Source organism: Pongo pygmaeus, chromosome 7 (genome assembly GCF_028885625.2).
Source record: "Pongo pygmaeus isolate AG05252 chromosome 7, NHGRI_mPonPyg2-v2.0_pri, whole genome shotgun sequence".
Classification (NCBI taxonomy): Eukaryota; Metazoa; Chordata; class Mammalia; order Primates; family Hominidae; genus Pongo; species Pongo pygmaeus.
This window is the reverse complement of record NC_072380.2, coordinates 106,298,065-106,317,682: the sequence shown is the minus strand read 5'-3', so window position 1 is coordinate 106,317,682 and position 19,618 is coordinate 106,298,065. Positions and strand designations below refer to the sequence as shown.

At 42.1% G+C, this 19,618-nt stretch overlaps 2 pseudogenes; both read left to right on the top strand.

The window, feature by feature from the left end:
* Positions 1–280: 280 nt before the first annotated feature.
* LOC129042703 (large ribosomal subunit protein eL34-like) lies at positions 281–650 on the top strand (annotated as a pseudogene).
* A 12,897-nt stretch (positions 651–13,547) lies between these two features.
* On the top strand, positions 13,548–17,056 carry LOC129042109 (proteasome subunit alpha type-2-like; annotated as a pseudogene).
* Positions 17,057–19,618: the final 2,562 nt, after the last annotated feature.

Genomic DNA, 19,618 nt, shown 5'->3' with positions numbered 1-19,618 from the left:
TTTTCTATTAAGCCTCATCCACTCAAAGTAAATATGGTCCAATCAGTAAATCAGATAACATGTAGCAAGTTGTGCAATTTGGTTATATTTGTCTAGGAATTGAAGTCTTAGTCATGTGTTTCAAGCTTATTTTAGAATTAAACTCTGTTCCTTGTACAATGTGGACACTTAATAAATGGTGAATGATTAGCCAAACACAAGCAATTGAGGCTTTTATAGCAGTCCAAGTTCTGCAGAAGTCATTGTTTAGAAGAAAATTTGTCAGAGGACATTGTCTGCAGGCACTCAGAATGGTCCAGCATTTGACATAGCGACATAGGCTTTCCTACAATACAGCTTCTAACAAAACTAGGCTGTCCTGAACCCCTGGTAATAGAATTGTTTACCTTTATACCAAGAAGATTGGGAAAGCACCAAAATCTGCATGTGGTGTGTACCCAGGATGACTTCGAGGGGTTCGTGCTGTAAGACCTAAAGTTCTTATGAGTTCAATCTCATAAGAACTTTAGAAACATGTCAGCAGGGCCTATGGTGGTTCCATGTGTGCTAAATGTGTTCGTGACAGGATCAAGCATGCTTTCCTTATCAAGGAGCAGAAAATCGTTGTGAAAGTATTGAAGGCATAACCACAGAGTCAGAAAGCTAAATAAATATGAAACTTTTTTGAGTAATAAAAATGAAAAAAAGGAGAAAATTTGTCAAGAAATGAGTCCTTTAAATGGAAACAAATTCACCTGTACCCCACCTGTGAAGACCTCTAGGATCCGAGGTCCCTGTTGTTGCTGTTTCTTCTCTCTTCTAAGGTCATACCTTCCTCTTTCTTAAACAGTACTTTTCTTTGAAGTGAAAAAGAACTGGGAAAGGAGTCCTGAGAGAAAAGGGCTGAGCATGAACACCACAGCCTTACATAACAGACATTTTTATCTCACGACTTAAACCTAATACTGTTTTCCCTTTAGTGGCTATATTTATTTTTGAGAGCACAGTATTTAAAAATGGCATGCCGTGCTGAATTGCTCTCCACCGTCCAGTCCGCCGTGGGACTTTGTGATATCATCGGAGTGGTTGGCTATGTTTATGTTTGATGGCCACGATGCTAATGAAGTAGTGCAGTGTCTTCTGTGGATAGACAGTGGGAAGCGCTCTTCGTGTCCTTCTGGATTTTAACAACAACCAAATTTTTAAAAGGCAGGAGGCAGAATCCGGCAAAGACCTTCTAGCATTGGCCACCTCTTCTCATGAACATGGGGCTCAATGTCTTAGAATTTAAATGGAGAGTGAGCTCAGTTTGCCATGCAAGGAAGGAAACCATTTCTTTCTGAAGAAGGTAAACTTCTCCAGTACCTAAAGAAATTTAGTTGAGCCAAGAGGGTGGCAGGTTTACTCTATGTGACAGAGGAAAATGTGACCCTGAATGGAGAATAGACTGGGTTTAGAACAAAGTTAGCAGACTCAGAGAACTTGGTTTGAACTCCCTCCCGAAGTGAGGGAGTTGTACAAATAGGAATTTTGTACCCAACTTGTGTGACAGTAAGCAGCTCTCATCTCCCTTACTTTCCTGGCCATTCATTGTAAGAGAGCTGTTGATACAACAAAGAAAAGGATGGCAATTTTGCTTCCGGGCTACAAATGCAGAGCCAGATCATCTTTACTGTGTTCCTACTCCGTGCCAGACAGAAACCAACATATAAAGAAACGACGCCCCATGTTCAAAGTAAAACTGAAACACCTGTTTGAGCAGTGCTTCTTCCAATATGAGCCATCCTGAGACTGGACCATGCAGGTTGTGACTCCACAGGTCTTGTCTAAATGAGATAATGAGGCTCTTATTGCCCTTCTGTGAGCAGGTTAAATTGAGAAAAATGAAATCTTTCCCTTTGACTATTTCAAGTACTTTCTTTACCACCCCAGCCCAATCATGTGCCAACCTCTTCATAATCTACGTATTACGGTAGCAGAATACATCATACTTATTATCACCCATTTAAAATTAAGCATTTGTATGCAAAGCAGTTTTCCAAGAATATAGTGATAAGGAATATAAAGCTGTACCCTAAGGGCTTAATTCCAAAAGCGTTTTAAAGTAGCAGTCAAAAGAGAGATACAGATCACATAGCAAATAAACCAGATGTGCATGTGTATCCCATATCTTAAAAATGCTGCAGTTACGACGGGTGCAGTGGCTCATGCCTGTAATCCCAACATTTTGGGAGGCCGAGGTGAGTGGATCATTTGAGGTCAGGAGTTTGAGACCAGCCTGGCCAACATGGTGAAACCCTGTGTAAAAGAGTTATTTTGTAAAAATACAAAAATTAGCCGGGCGCGGTGGCTCACGCCTGTAATCCCAGCACCTCGGGAGGCCGAGGAGGGCAATGACAAGCTCAGGAGATTGGGACCATCCTGGCTAACACAGTGAAACCCCGTCTCTACTAAAAATACAAAAAATTAGCTGGGTGTGGTGGCATGTGCCTTTTGTCCCATATACTCAGGAGGCTGAGGCAGGAGAATTGCTTGAACCCGGGAGGCAGAGGTTGCAGTGAGACAAGATCATGCCACTGCACTCTAGCCTGGGTGACAGAGCGAGACTCTGTTTCAAAAAAAAAAAAAAAAATTAGCTGGGTGTGGTGGTGGACACCTTTAGTCCCAGCAACTCAAGAGGCTAAGGCAGGAGAATCACTTGAACTCAGGAGGTGGAGGTTGCAGCCAAGATTGTACCACTGCACTCCAGCCTGAGTGACAGAGTGAGACTCTGTCTCAAAAAAAAGAAAGGGAGGGGGGTGTGCTGGCAAGATGACCAAATAAGAACAGCTCAAGTCTGCCACTCCCAGTGAGACCAATGCAGAAGGTGAGTGATTTCTGCATTTCCAACTGAAGTAGTACCTGGCTCATCCCATTGGGACTTGTTAGACAGTGGGTGCAGCCCACAGAGGGCAAGCAGAAGCAGGGTGGGGCATTGCCTCATCCAGGAAGTGCAAGGGGTTGGGGAACTCCCTCCCCTAGCCAAGGGAAGCCTTGAGGGATTGTGCCATGAGGGACGGTGCTATCTGGCCCAGATACTACGCTTTTCCCATGGTTTTCACAACCCGCAGACCAGGAGATTCCCTCGGGTGGCTACACCACCTGGGCCCTGGGTTTTAAGCACAAAACTGGGGGGCTGTTTGGGCAGACACTGAGCTAGCTGTAGGAGGGTTTTTTTGTACCCCAGTGGCACACGAAACCCAAGCGAGACAGAACTGTTCACTCCCCTGGAAAGGGGGCTGAAGCCAGGAAACCAAGTGGTCTTGATCAGTGGATCCCGCCCCCATGGAGCCCAGCAAGCTAAGATCCACTGGCTTGAAATTCTCAATGCTAGCACAGCAGTCTGAAGTCCACCTGAGAAGCTGGAGCTTGGTGGGGGAAGGGGCGTCTGCCATTACTGAGGCTTAAGTAGGCAGTTTTCCCCTCACTATGTAAACAAAGCTGCTGGGAAGTTTGAACTGGGCGGAACCCACCACAGTGCACCAAAGCCACTGTAGCCAGACTGCCTCGCTAGATTCCTCCTCTCTAGACCAGACATCTCTGAAAGAAAGGCAGCAGCCCCAGTCAGGGGCCTATAGATAAAACTCCCATATCCCTGGAACAGAGCACCTGGGGGAAGGGGCGGCTGTGGGCACAGCTTCAGCAAACTTAAATGTTCCTGTCTGCTGGCTCTGAAGAGAGCAGTGGATCTCCTAGCACGGCGCTTGAGCTCTGCTAAGGGACAGACTGCATCCTCAAGTGGGTCCCTGACCCCCGCACCTCCTGACTGGGCGACATCTCCCAGCAGAGGTCGACAGATGTCTCATACAGGAGAGCTCAGGCTGGCATCTGTCAGGTGCCCCTCTGGGACGAAGCTTCCAGTGGAAGGAGCAGGCAGCAATCTTTGCTGTTCAGCAGCCTCTGCTGGTGATACCCAGGCAAACAGGGTCTGGAGTGGACCTCCAGCAGACCTGCAGAAGACAGGCCTGACTGTTAAAAGAAAAACTAACAAACAGAAAGCAATAACATCAACATCAACAAAAAGGACGCCCACACGAAACCCCATCCGAAGGTCATCAGCATCAAAGATCAAAGGTAGATAAATCCATGAAGACAGGCCAGGCATGGTGGCTCACACCTGTAATCCCAGCAGTTTGGGAGGCCAAATCAGGCAGATCACCTGAGGTCAGGAGTTCAAGACAAGGCTGACCAACAACCAACATGGAGAAACCCCGTCTCTACTAAAAATACAACAAAATTAGATGGGCATAGTGGTGGGCACCTGTAATCCCAGCTACTCGGGAGGCTGAGGCAGGTGAATCACTTGAACCTGGGAGGCAGAGGTTGCGGCAAGCCGAGATCACATCATTGCACTCCAGCCTAGACAACAAGAGCGAAACTCCATCTCAAAAAAAAAAAAAAAAAAAAATCCTCAAACATGAGGAAAAACCAGCACAAAAATCCTGAAAATTCCAAAAACCAGAATACCTCTTCTCCTCCAAATGATCACAACTCCTCGCCAGCAAGAGAACAAAATTGGACGGAGAATGAGTTTGACAAACTCACAGAAATAGGCTTCAGAAAGTGGGTAATAACAAACTCCTCTGAGCTAAAGGAGCAAATTCTAATCCAATACAAGGAAGCTAAGAATCTTGATGAAAGGTTACAGGAACTGCTAACTAGAATAACACATTTAGAGAAAAACATAAATAACCTGAAGGAGCTGAAAAACCCAACACGAGAACTTTGTGAAGCATACACAAGTATCAATAGCCAAATCAATCAAGCAGAAGAAAATATATCAGAGCTTGAGATCAACTTGATGAAATAAAGCATGAAGACAACATTAGAGAAAAAAAAATGAAAAGGAATGAACTTCTCCAAGAAATATGGGACTATGTGAAAAGACCAAACCTATGATTGATTGGTGTGCCTGAAAGTGATAGGGAGAATGGAACCAAGTTGGAAAACACGCTTCAGGATATTATCCAGGAGAACTTCCCCAACCTAGCAAGACAGGCCAACATTCAAATTCAGGAAATACAGAGAACACCACTAAGATACTCCTCAACAAGATCAACCCCAAGACACATAATCATCAGATTCACCAAGGTTGAAATGAAGGAAAAAATGTTAAGGGCAGCCAGAGAGAAAGGTCAGGTTACCCACAAAGGGAAGCCCATCAGACTAACAGTGGATCTTTCTGCAGAAACCCTACAAGCCAGAAGACAGTGAGGGCCAATATTCAACATTCTTAAAGAAAAGAATTTTCAACCCAGATTGTCATATCCAGCCAAATTAAGCTTCATAAGTGAAGGAGAAATAAAATCCTTTACGGACAAGCAAATGCTGAGGGATTTTGTCATCACCAAGCCTGCCTTACAAGAGCTCCTGAAGGAAGTACTAAATACAGAAAGGAAAAACTGGTAGAAGCCACTGCAAAAACATACCAAAACATAAAGACCATCAACACTATGAAGAAACTGCATCAACTAATGTGCAAAGTAACCAGCTAGCATCATAATGACAGAATCAAATACACACAAAACAATATTAGCCTTAAATGTAAATGGGCTAAATGCCCCAATTAAAAGACACAGACTGGCAAATTGGATTAAGAGTCAAGACCTGTCAGCGTGCTGTATTCAGGAGACCCATCTCATGTGCAAAGACACACATAGGCTCAAAATGATGGGATGGAGGAATATTTACCAAGTAAATGGAAAGCAAAAAAAAAGCAGGGGTTGCAATGCTAGTCTCTGATAAAACAGACTTTAAACCAACAAAGATCAAAGAGACAAAACAGGGCATTACATAATGGTAAAGGGATCAATGCAAGAAGAAGAGCTAACTATCCTAAATATATATGCACCCAATACAGGAGCACCCAGATTCATAAAACAAGTTCTTAGAGACCTACAAAGAGACTTAGACTCCCACACAATAATAATGGGAGACTTTAACAGCCCACCATCAATAGTAGACAGATCAAAGAGACAGAAAATTAACAAGGATATTCAGGACTTGAACTCAGCTCTGCACCAAGCAGACCTAATAGACATCTACAGAACTCTCCACCCCAAATCAACAGAATATACATTCTTCTCAGCACCACATTGTACTTATTCTAAAACTGACCACATAATTGGAAGTGAAACACTCCTCAGCAAATGCAAAAGAATGGAAATCTTAACAAACAGTCTCTCTGACCACAGTGCAATCAAATTAGAACTCAGGATTAGGAAACTCATTCAAAACTGCACAACTACATGGAAACTAACAACCTGCTCCTGAACAACTACTGGGTAAATAATGAAATGAAGGCAGAAGTAAAGAAGTTCTTTGAAACCAATGAGAACAAAGAGACAATGTACCAGAATCTCTGGAACACAGCTAAAACAGTGTTAAGAGGGAAATTTATAGCACTAAATGCCCACATGAGAAAGCAGGAAAGATCTAAAATCGACACCCTAACATTACAATTAAAAGAACGAGAGAAACAAGAGCAAAGAAATTCAAAAGCTAGCAGAAGACAAGAAATAACTAAGATCAGAGCAGAACTGAAGGAGGTAGAGACATGAAAAACCCTTCAAAAAAGCCGTGAATCCAGGAGCTGGTTTTTCGAAAAGATTAACAAAATAGACAACTAGCTAGACTAATAAAGAAGAAAAGAGAGAAGAATCAAATAGACACAATAAAAAATGATAAAGGGGATATCACCACCGATCCCACATAAATACAAACTATCATCAGAGAATACTATAAACACCTCTATGCAAATAAACTAGAAAATTTGGAAGAATGGATAAATTCCTGGACACATACAACCTCCCAAGACTAAACCAGGAAGAAGTCGAATCCCTGAACAGACCAATAAAAAGTTCTGAAATTGAGGCAGTAATTAATAGCCTACCAATCAAAAAAAGCACAGGATCAGACAGATTTACAGCCGAATTCTACCAGAGGTACAAAGAGGAGCTAGTACCATTCCTTCTGAAACTATTCCAAACAATACAAAAAGAGGGACTCCTCCCTAACTCATTTTATGAGGCCAGCATCATCATGATACCAAAACCTGCCAGAGACATAGCAAAAAAAGAAAATTTCATCCCAAAATCCCTGATGAACATTGATGTGAAAATTCTCAGTAAAATACTGGCAAACTGAATCCAACAGCACATCAAAAAGCTTATCCACCACGATCAAGTCAGCTTCATCCCTGGGATGCAAGGCTGGTTCAACATATGCAAATCAGTAAATGTAATCCATCACATAAACACAACCACTGACAAAAACCTCATGATTATCTCAATAGATACAGAAAAGGCCTTTGAAAAAATTCAACATCCTTTCATGGTAAAAACACTCAATAAACTAGGTATTGATGGAACATATCTCAAAATAATAAGAGCTATTTATGACAAACCCACAGCCAATATCATATTGAATGGGCAAAAGCTGGAAGCATTCCCTCTGAAAACCAGCAGAAGACAAGGATGCCCTCTCTTACCACCCCAGTTCAAAATAGTATTGGAAGTTCTGTCCAGGGCAATCAGGCAATAGAAATAAATAAAGCGTATTCAAATAGGAAGAGAGGAAATCAAATTGTCTCTGTTTGTAGATGACATGATTGTATATTTAGAAAACCCCATCGTCTCAGCCCCAAATCTCCTTAAGCTGATAAGCTACTTCAGTAAAGTCTCAGGATACAAAATCAATGTGCAAAAATCACAAACATTCCTATACACCAACAATAGACAAACAGAGAGCCAAATCCTGAGTGAATTCCCATTCACAATTGCTACAAAGAGAATAAATTACCTAGGAATACAACATACAAGGGACATGAAGGACCTCTTCAAGGAGAACTACAAACCACTGCTCAAGGAAATAAGAGAGGACACAAGCAAATGGAAAAACATATCATGCTCATGGGTAGAAAGAATCAATATTGTGAAAATGGCCATACTGCCCCAAGTAATTTTTTTTTTTTTTTTTGAGATGGAGTTTTGCTCTTGTTGCCCAGGCTAGAGTGCAATGGCGCAATCTCGGCTCACCACAACCTCTGCCTCCCAGTTTCAAGCAATTCTCCTGCCTCAGTCTCCCGAGTAGCTGGGATTGCAGGTATGTGCCATCACACTTGGCTAATTTTGTAGTTTTAGTAGAGACAAAGTCTCCATGTTGGTCAGGTTGGTCTCGAACTCCCGACGTCAGGTGATCCACCCGCCTTGGCCTCCAAAAGTGCTGGGATTACAGGCATAAGCCATCGCGCCTGGCCCTGTCCAAAGTAATTTATAGATTCATTGCTATTTTCATCAAGCTACCATTGACTTTCTTCACAGAATTAGAAAAAATACTGTAAATTTCATATGAAGTGAAAAAAGAGCCCGCATTGCCAAGACAATCCTAAGCAAAAAGACCAAAGCTGGAGGCATCACGCTACCTGACTTCAAACCACATAACAAGTCTACAGTAACCAAAACAGCATGGTACTGGTACCAAAACAGATATATAGACCAATGGAGCAGAACAGAGGCCTCAGAAATAATACCACACATCTACAACCATCTAATCTTTGACAAACCTTACAAAAACAAGCAACAGGGAAAGGATCCCCTATTTAATAAATAGTGTTGGGAAAATTGGCTAACCATATGAAGAAAACTGAAGCTGGGCCCCTTCCTTACACTTTATACGAAAATTAATTCAAGATGGATTAAAGAGTTAAACATAAGACCTAAAACCATTAAAACCCTAGAAGAAAACCTGGGCAATACCATTCAGGACATAGGCATGGGCAAAGACTTTACGACTAAAACACCAAAAGCAATTGCAGCAAAAGCCAAAATTGACAAATGGGATCTAACTAAACTAAAGAGCTTCTGCACAGCAAATAAACTATCATCAGAGTAAACAGTCAACCTACAGAATGGGAGAAAATTTTTGCAATCCATCCATCTGACAAAGGGCTAATATCCAGAAACTACAAGGAACTTAAACAAATTTACAAGAAAAAAAAAAAAAACTCCATCGAAAGGTGGGTGAAGGATATGAACAGGAACTTCTCAAAAGAAGACATTTATGCAGCCAACAAACATATGAAAAAAAGCTCATCACCACTGGTCATTAGAGAAATGCAAATAAAAACCACAATGAGATACGATCTCACGCCAGTTAGAACGGTGATCATTAAAAAGTCAGGAAACAACAGATGCTGGAGAGGATGTGGAGAAATAGGAACGCTTTTACACTGTTGGTGGGAGTGTAAATTAGTTCAACCATTGTCGCGATTTCTCAAGGATCTAGAACCAGAAATACCATTTGACTCAGCAATCCCATTACTGGGTATATACCCAAAGGATTATAAATCATTCAACTATAAAGACACATGTACATGTGTATTTATTGCAGCCCTATTCACAATAGCAAAGAGTAGGAACCAACCTAAATGCCCATCAATAATAGACTGGATAAAGAAAATGTGGCATGTATACACCATGGAATAGTATGCAGCCATAAAAAAGAATGAGTTCATGTCCTTTGCAGGGACATAGATGAAGCTGCAAACCATCATTCTCGTCAAACTAACACAGAAACTGAAAACCAAACACCGCATGCTGTCACTCATAAGTGGGAGTTAAACAATGAGAACACATGGACACAGGGAGGGGAACATCACACACCAGGGCCTGTCAGGAGGTTGGGGGCTAGAGGAGGGATAGCATTAGGAGAAATACCTATTGTAGATGACAGGTTGATGGGTGCAGCAAACCACCATGGTACATGTATACCTATGTAACAAACCTAAACATTCTGAACATGTATCCCAGAACTTAAAGTATAATAATAATAATAAAAAGTGCTGTAGTTGATATGCAGACATTAATATCATCAAATTCAATACATAAAAAGTATCAAACAATAGTACAGGATCTTGTAACCTCTCTGCAAGAAGATATTCTAATGTAACATAGAATTGCTTGAAAAGAAAAAAAAGCTTCATGGGATAGATGAGTCTTTAAGTGTGTCAAGAAGAGAGTACAAGGAAACTAATTAATGTTGCTCCTGTCATATCAGCAGCATTGAGAGAAAGACATAATTCAAAAGAAATCATTGGCCAGGCTCAGTGGCTCATACCTGTAATCCCAGTGTTTTGGGAGGCTGAGGCAGAAATATCACTTGAGAACAGGAGTTCAAGACCAGCCTGGGCAACACAGGGAGACGCTGTATGTACAAAAATTTTTTTTTAAATTAGCTAGTCATGGTGGTGTGTGCCTGTAGTCCCAGCTACTCGGGAGGCTGAGGCAAGAGGATCACTTGAACCCAGGAGTAGAGGCTGCAGTGAGTTATGATTGTGCCACTGCACTCCAGCCTGGGTGACCAAGAGAGACTCTGTCATACAAGTCATTTACCATATATATGATTTATAAATATCAATTCTGTGGATGTCAAATTAGAAATATTTTATCCATTCTAATGATGTCCTTTGAAGCCCAAAATTTTAATATTGATGAAGTCCAATTTATCATTTACTTTGTCACTTGTACTTCTGGCATCAATCTAAGAAGGCTTAGCATAACGCAAGGTCACAAAGATTTACTCCTATATTTTCTCCTAAGAATTTTATAGTTTTATCTTTCACATTTAGCTCCATGATCCATACTGAGTCCATTTCTGTGTATGAAGTAAGAAATGATCCAACTTCATTGTATTCCATGAGGCTTCACAGTTGTACCAGCACGATTTGTTGAAAAGACTGCCTTTCCCCCAACTGAACTGTCTTGGCACCCTTGCTAAAAATCAATTGACTATAAATATGAAAGTTTATTTCTGGACTCTCATTTAAATTCTATTGATATATATGTCTATCCATATGCCAGTATCACACAGTCTTGATTACTATAGCTTTGTATTAAGTTTTGAAATAGGGATGTGAGTCCTCCAAATGTGTTATTCTCTCACCAGGTTGTTTTTCAAGATTAATGTTTTACATCAAATTTGGGAATTTTTAAGCCACAAGTTTTTTAAATGTGTTTTTTCTGTTACTTTCTCTCTCTCTCCTCTTATTCTGGTACTCCAATAATGCATATTTTGGTGCATTTAATAATGTCCAACATTTCTCTAATAATCTGTTCATATTCATTATTTTCTCTTTTTTTCCTTCTCCATTCTTCAGGCTGCCTTATCTCTATTGATCTGTCTTCAAGTTTGCTGATTCTTTGTTCTGCCAAATCTACTCTTGAGGCCCTCTAATAAATTTTTCACCTTGATGTTTTACATTTCAACTCTAGAATTTTGATTTGGTTCATTATTTACATACAAACATACATACCTATATGTATATGTACATATATACACATTTATGTAAATACATAAACTGATATTACATATATACATCTTTGCATATGCTGCACTATGTGTAATATAAATTTATGTATTTAAATAAATATATATGTGTATGTGTGTGTGTGTGTGTATATATATATACACACATATGCCTGTAAAGAACCAAATGAAAATTCTTGAGTTAAAATGTGTAACAACCAAATTATTGGTTGATATATATATCTTTATTGCTAGTCTCTATTTGATGAGATTGTCATCATATTATTCTTTACTTCTTTAAGCATAGTTTCCTTTAGTTCTTTGAACATATTTATAATAACTAGTTTGAAGTCTTTGTCAAGTCTGACATATGGGCCTTCTCACAGGCAGTTTTGGTTGTCTGCTTTTTTTCCCCTCTGTGTGTGAGACACAGTTTCCTGATTCTTTGCATATCTTGCAATTTTTTTGTTGAAAACTAGACAATTGAATAATATATTTTAAGAATGCTATATGCTGATTCTTCCCTACAAACCTATAGAGCTACTTTTTTTTGTTTTCTTATTTTTTAGTGACATGGCAGGGCTATTTCAGGAAAGTCTATTTTCTCCACAGTGAAGCCTCTGAAGTTGATCTTCAGAGGACATGGTCTCGGACATTTGCACAGTCACCCAGAAGTGACAGTGATTTTAGCAGGGCTTTCTTTGTGTCTTTCCCTGATCTCTCAGTTAAGCTGTCTGCCTCTATTGGTATCACATCCAGCTGTTAGGCTCCACTAATTGCATGTTGATTGCTCTATTGTTTTTGATAATGTCCTGGATGTCCTGCAGCATAAATTACAGTTGGATCCAATTAAATCTGGGCCTATTTGCAGGAGTGGCTTTTGAGGCTAGTCTTTGAGGTTTGTTCCAACCCCAGGAAGGATCTTCTTAGCTTTCTCCCCCACCCCTCCCCTTGTCTCTTTGGTAAATCAGCTGACCTGTGTTAGCTCATAGCTCCCCTGGGGCTACCAGCCTCCTCTTAATTGCTTATCACCTTAACTTCCATTGTTTTCCAGAGAGCCCTCAGGCATCAACTTCCTCACATTTTGCTTAAGATAAAGTCAATTTATTTAGAGATAGCTCAGAGCTCATGCTTTCTCTCTCTCTTATTTATTTATTTAGAGTCAAGGTCTCACTTTTTCACCTAGGATGGGGTGCAGTGGTGTGATTTCAGCTCACTTCAGCCTTGACCTCCTGGGCTCAAGCAATCCTTCCACCTCAGCTCCTCAAGTAGCTGAGACTACAGGCACGCACCACCACACCCAGCTATTTTTTTTGTATTTTTTGTAGAGGCAGGGTTTTGCCATGTTGCCCAGGCTGGGCTTGAACTCCTAAGATCAAGCGATCTGCCTACTTCAGCCTCCCAAAGTGCTAGGAGTGCTGGCATAAGCCATCGTGCCCAGCCAGAGCTCTCTCTTCTTATGGCCTGCTCTCCCTGGGCAAAACCTCTGTACCACTGCTCCGGAGCTGAGGGTGGGGACAGTGGAACACTTCTTTCAAAATGACACCCTTGTTTTATGAGCAGCATGTTGGACAGGGGCAGTAGCACCTAGTTTTCTTGGCTTGCCTCTTCCAGTGAGCAACATCTGCCCTAAAAGCAAGCCGGGGCAAAAGCAATTGGGGCCTAGTGTTTTCAACCTGTCATGTCTAGGGTAGCAGTAGAGAGCTGAGTGAAGGACAGGAATCCCCAGCTCTTTGGCTGTACTCAGTGAGAATTTAGCCTCTGCCACATGGAGAAGGGGATGAGAGAAACGCTGGCAGCCTGAACTCTGGGAGAGACTGGGAGCTGGGGCTCCATATTCTTGGCCACCCAACCTGCAGTGGATCTTCCATCACATGGAGTTTGAGGGTAGCGGGAGGCAGGGAGCAGATCAAGTGTCGCAGACTCTCACTGTCCAAAATTTAGTAGATTTACTTGAATAAATATTTATTCATTTGCTGTATGCCCTCTGGACAATCTCCAGTGACTCTAAGTGTTGAGGTTTTTTTCCTAATAATTTTCACCAATTACTGATGTTTCACTGGGAAGCAGGTCTGAGAAACTTCTCACACTGCCATTCTGGAATTGGATCTCCAGTACTTGTGTTTGGTATTTTGCACAGAGGCACAGAGGGAAAACACAGTTAAAGTCAGGTTGGGAGCCAGAGAAGAAAAGTGAGGGGATGTGCTTTGGCTCTCCAAGTAAAGATGGCAGAGCACAGGTACAGCTTCTTGCTGACTACACTCAGCCCATCTGGTACACTTGTCCAGACTGAATATGCTTTAGCTGTGGTAGTGGGAGGAGCCCCTTCAGTGGGAATTACAGCTGCAAATGGTGTGGTATTAGCACTGAGAAGACACAGAAATCCATTCTGTATGATGAGCAAAGTGCACACAAAGTAGAACCCATTACCAAGCATAGCGGTTTGGTGCACAGTGGCATGGATCCAGATCAGAGTGCTTGTGCATGGAATTCAAAAACAGCTCAGCAATACTGTAATAGCTGTGTACCAATGATAACGACAGGAAGCAGCCAAATGCCTAGGCAGATAGGGGCGGGTCCCCAATGAAACCCCACCTTCAAACCAAAAACAGCCTGAAGGTTGACAGACCAGACTGCTGGTCCCAGATGAAACCCACAACTCAGACTGAAAACTTCTGTTCTTGTTTGCCTGCCCTTTCCCAATCAATTCTTTCTGAATAATGCCTTTTAACCAATCAAATGTTGCCTTTTCCAATACTACCGATGGCCTGCCCCACCCCTATTCTGAACTCATAAAGGCGTTGGACCTGGCCATGTGGGAAGGAGAGAACCGCCCGACTGCAGGGCTGGGGGCCACCCACCGCATCTCCTCTCCACTGAGAGCTGTTCAGTTGCTCAATATAATTATTCTCCCCTCTCTTTGGGCACAGTACAAGAGCTCAGGAACCGCCAAATGCAGGTACAAGCTATAACACAGGTGAGCTGGGGCATGCCAGCGTGGCCCAGCAAGGCCCGGTTGGGGCATCACCAACCGGGATCCCTGGCTTGCAAACTGACTGAAAAGAAAAATCCTACATCATTTTGGGGAATAACCCAGGATACCTGAAGGGTGAGTAAATGCGGACGTAGACATTTCACTTTTTTCCAAGGCTTCTTGTCCTCAGACTCTTTTCTGAAGGCAGATGAAGCACCAAACCTCTGGTGAGCCAATTAAGAGCAATGGCGCAACTAAGAGGACAGGATGCTGGAGAGGACCCCGACACCCCCACCTCCGTCATCTCTGGGGTTGGGAATGTCAGCCTCATTCCAATCCAGTCTTTCCTATAGCATTTTCCTTCTTTTTTTTTTTCAAAGATGTCATGGCACTCCCTTACAATGTTAAGGGTGTTGTTGCAAACTACAGAGATATTACTAGGTGGAAAGAGCATTTGGCCCAGCCATCAGATATGCAATTCAGAACAATGCAGTTTCTATCTATTCTTAGAGGCAAAGAGGAAGCACAGATTAAGAATTTCTCTCCCTTTTGGAGGAACCCAATTGCATAGATCAAGAGGCTTTTTCCCCCAGGCACCTTCCCCACCCTGCACTTAAGCTGTTTTTTTCTTTTCTCCACCATGTCAGGAGTTAACACGGTCCTGCAAATACAGGGAGCTTTTTCTATGCTAAAGGATTTTTTTCCTTTTGAAAGGCATCTTACTAGGCCAGGACCCCAATTCTCCCTTTCACTCCCTTGTTTGAGGAAGACCCAGTTCCACGCTTTACCTTAGCATTGGGCTTATGATAAAGAAGCAGTGAAGGAGCAGCCCCACTGGCTGCTGGCTGCAATCTGGTGAGGGCCATGTAGGACTTAATGCATCCATGAACCCTCCTAAGGCACCTTCTTGCCCCAAACTCAATTCAGAGCTTCAGGTTGAATTGCTAGAAAGGAAAACTACATCAGAGTGATCCAAAGGCAGGAGATAACAGAAGTCAAGGGGCACAGCGCAGGTGAGCATGACTAATTCCTGCTGGTTAGCTCCCCCCACCCATTTCATGGATAAAGGTCATGCTAGCATCCATGGAATAGATGAGGTTACCAAGAGGAGGGAGGACAGGACAACGTGTAGGTGAATGCGGATAATTCCTACCCACTAGGCCTCCCTGTTAACATGGGTAAAAGCCACATTGGCACCAATGGGTGGTACCCTGCCGAGGTCACCAGGACCTGGGGATACAATAAAATCCCACCTTCAAGCCAAAAACAGCCTGAAGGCTGAAAGACCAGACTGCTGGCCCTGGATTAAACCTGAGACTGAGTGAGAACTTTTGTTCCTGTTTGCCTGCCCTTCCCAATTGATTATTTCTGAGTAATGCCTTTTAACCAATTGAATGTTGCCTTTTCCAGTACTACCTACAGTGTGCCCCACCCCTATTCTGAGCCCATAAAAAGCCCTGGACCCAGCCACGCAGGGAGGAAAGAACCACCCAACTGTGAGGTGGGGGACCACCCCCTGCATCCCCTCTCCACTGGGAGCTGTTCCATCATTCAATAAAATTCTTTTCCACCCTCCTCACCCTTCAATATCCAGCATATCCTCATTCTTCTTGGGCGCAGTACAAGACCTCGAGAACTGCTGAACACAGGTACAAGCTATAATACACGCAAGCTGGGGCATGCCAGTGTGGCCGAGTGAGGGCCGGGAGGGGTGTCACCAGCTGAGGATCCCCTGGCCTGCAAAGTGACCAAGAAGAAAAATCCTACATCACCAAGAACCCATTTCCATAGCTTGGCTGGTACTGAGAGTAGTTTCTGTAACCCAAGAATACACTCACTCAAGTGGTGTTTGTCCATTTGGAGTTGATTTATCTGTGGTTGGAATGAGGGATGACCATGTTTATTTCAGTCAGATCCATCCAGAGCTTACTTTGCTGGAAAACCACAGCAAAGAACTATGTGAATGGGAAAATGCTGAGAAAAAATATAATGAAGACCTGGAACTTGAAGATGCATTCATATAACTGTAAACCAAAAATAAAATTTTGAGCCCCCCTCCAACCATCTGAATGGACTTCTTCCTCTGTGAGGGCACTCCTAACCTGAAAGACTTCTTCAGGCCATGATGGAAAGTCAGGGTCGGACAGGCCTCATTATACCTTTGTGGCATTAACATCAATACAGACCCTAAGTTTGATAAGAAGCATTTAGAGTCTATTCTCTCTGAAGCCTACTACCTGGAGGCTTCATCTGCATGATAAAACTTTGGTCTCCACAACCTCTTCTACAACCCAGACACTTCGTTTCTATTGATCCCAGGTCTTTAGATAAACTCAACCAATTGTCAACCAGAAAATTTTAAATCTACCTATAACTGGAAGTCCATCACCCCAACCTTCAAGTTGTCCTGCCTTTCTGGACCAAACCAATGTATTTCTTAAATGTATTTGACTGAAGTCTCATGTCTCCCTAAAAGGTATAAAACCAAGCCGCACCATGAGCACATGTTCTCAGGACCTCCTAGGGCTGTGTCATGGGTCCTGGTCACTCATATTTGGCCCAGAATAAATCTCTTCAAATATTTTACTATTTTAACGTTTGATTCTTTTTTTCAATACAGCCATCTTAATACCTCAAGGAAAGCTTTGAAGGGCAAATGACAGAGGATAACATAGAAATTGGAATCTGCAATGAAGCTGATTTGGGAGGATTACTCCAACTGAAGTTAAGGATTACTTGGCTGTCATAGCACAACAATGAAATGACTGAACAATCTGGAATTTCAGATAATCTATCTACTTAAACATGTTTATGGCCGGGCACGGTGGCTCATGCCTGTAATCCTAGCATTTTGGGAGGTCAAGGCGGGTGGATCACCTGAGGTCAAGAGTTCGAGACCAGCCTGACCAGCATGGTGAAACCCTGTCCCTACTAAAAATACAAAAATTAGCTGGGCTTGGTGGCAGATGCTTGTAATCCTAGCTACTTGGGACGCTGAGGCAGGAGAATTGCTTGAACCCGGGAGGCAGAGGTTGCAGTGAGCCGAGATCGCACCATTGTACTACAGCCTGGGCGACAGTGAGACTCCGTCTCAAAAAAAACAAAAACAAAAATCATGTTTAAAATATGTTTTGTTTTTCAGACTTTTCAAAAACTTATTTCTATGTGGTTTAAATGGACTAATGTTTTTAAAATGACACTTGTAAATCATAATAAACTATAAACCCCTTCCCAACAAAAAACAAAGAAGTGAGAACTTGGCAGCCCAAATGAATCTGTTGGTCATGGTTACTTACCTCTGGGGGACTTTGTGGTTCAGCTCACTCTGGAATTAGATCACTTCTTGGCTGAACTTGCACTGGCAAAGCTGTGAGCAGTGATGTATGACAGCCTAGCCCCACTGGGAAGCATGTGATGGCATAACCAACTTATTCTTTGGACCAGAGATAAGAAAGGCAGTGGGCTAGCAAGAGACAGCCAAAGTGGGGTGGGACGGAGCTGGGAGAGAGTCTTGGCAGGGCAGGAAGCTCAGCAATAGATGAACTAGGAAGGGTCAGGGGCTAGGTCTCAGGCTGGTAGTTTTTGTTTGTAAAGTATTAATCTGCCTACTTAAAGACTCTATAAAGCGGAAGTATCACATAGTCATATTCTGTAAATTTCCACTAAAAAATGGAAATTCTCTCTGCTACTAAGAAAAAGAGCAAAAAGCATTAAAAAAAATCAAAATCCAGTCACTTAAATTATTACTACTTTTTTAAATATTAAAACTAATTCAGTAAAAAAGAAACCCAACAACTAAATATTAACTCAGGTTATTAACATAAAAACATTGAAAAAATAAGATATGGCTGGGCACGGTGGCTTGCACCTGTAATCTCAGCACTCTGGGAGGGTGAGGCAGGCGGATCATGAGGTCAGGAGATTGAGACCATCCTGGCTTACCTGGTGAAACCCCATCTCTACTAAAAATACAAAAAATTAGCTGGGTGTGGTGGCGGGTGCCTGTAGTCCCAGCTACTTGGGAGGCTGAGGCAGGAGAATGGCGTGAACCCAGGAGGCAGAGCTTGCAGTGAGCCGAGATCATGCCATTGCATTCCAGCCTAGGCGACACAGCAAGACTCCATCTCAAAAAAAAAAAAAATGGAAGTATAATAGTAAAAAGAGCTTCTAGAGCATTTTTGTCTGTTGCCAAGCCTTTCATATATACATTATTCCATGTAATCCTCACAAAAAGCCCATGAAGAAAGTACCATTGTTAGCCCCATTTTATAGATGAGGAATCTGAGGCAACAAAAGGTAAAAATGTTTTCAGGAAGTGGTCTACTTGAGACACAAATCCAGGTAAACTTGTGGGTAAGCCACTGTTAATTCCACTGTCCTACACTGTCTCCTGATATACATGGAATTGTACACAATTGTCATCACTAGATAGCAAGATAATTGTTGACTCTGATTATCTATTAATTATGTTTGCTTACATGTATTTTCTAATTTTCTGCAATCAACACTTAGAGTCTGTCTACATGATAGAAATAAAGCCTAAAATTTCTTTTTTAAACAGGCTGAGAATAATCAATCACATTCCACCTGGAAATTAAAATAACATTCATGCCCAAATCTAGACTTTATTTTGAGCAATCAAAAAGACGGACTCTTATGCCTCTCTTTTTAACATAAAAATCTCCATTGCTGGAAATGTTGACAATTTAAACTTATTTACTTAAATTTAAAGAGGAGAGACTTTACTTCCAGGAGAAGTAAAGTCATTATTTACTTCTGGAAAGAAAGAACAATTAATACTGAAACTATTTTAAAAATTAGATACTTGCTGGATCATACCTTTAAGAAATTGTAGGGAGGGAATATCCATTAGGAAAAATGTTAATAAAACTGGAAAGTCTTTCAATTTGGTAGGCGTGTTCTGCAGCCCAATTAGAGCTCAGCGTATAGAGCACCTTGGACATAATTATGTAACTCCAGTAACTCCATCAATTTGCTTTTTTTTTTTTTTTTTGAGATGGAGTCTTGCTCTGTCATCCAGGCTGGAATGCAATGGTATGATCTCAGCTCACTGCAACCTCCACCTTCTGGGTTCAAGCGATTCTCCTGCTTCAGCCTCCCGAGTGGCTGGGATTACAGGCGTGTACCACCAGGCCCAGCTAATTTTTGTATTTTTAGTAAAGACAGGGTTTCACCATGTTGGCCAGGCTGGTCTCGAACTCCTGACCTCAGGTGATCTGCCCACCTTGGCCTCCCAAAGTGCTGGGATTACAAGCGTGAGCCACCGCGCCTGGCCTCAATTTGCTATTTCATAGGCGACTT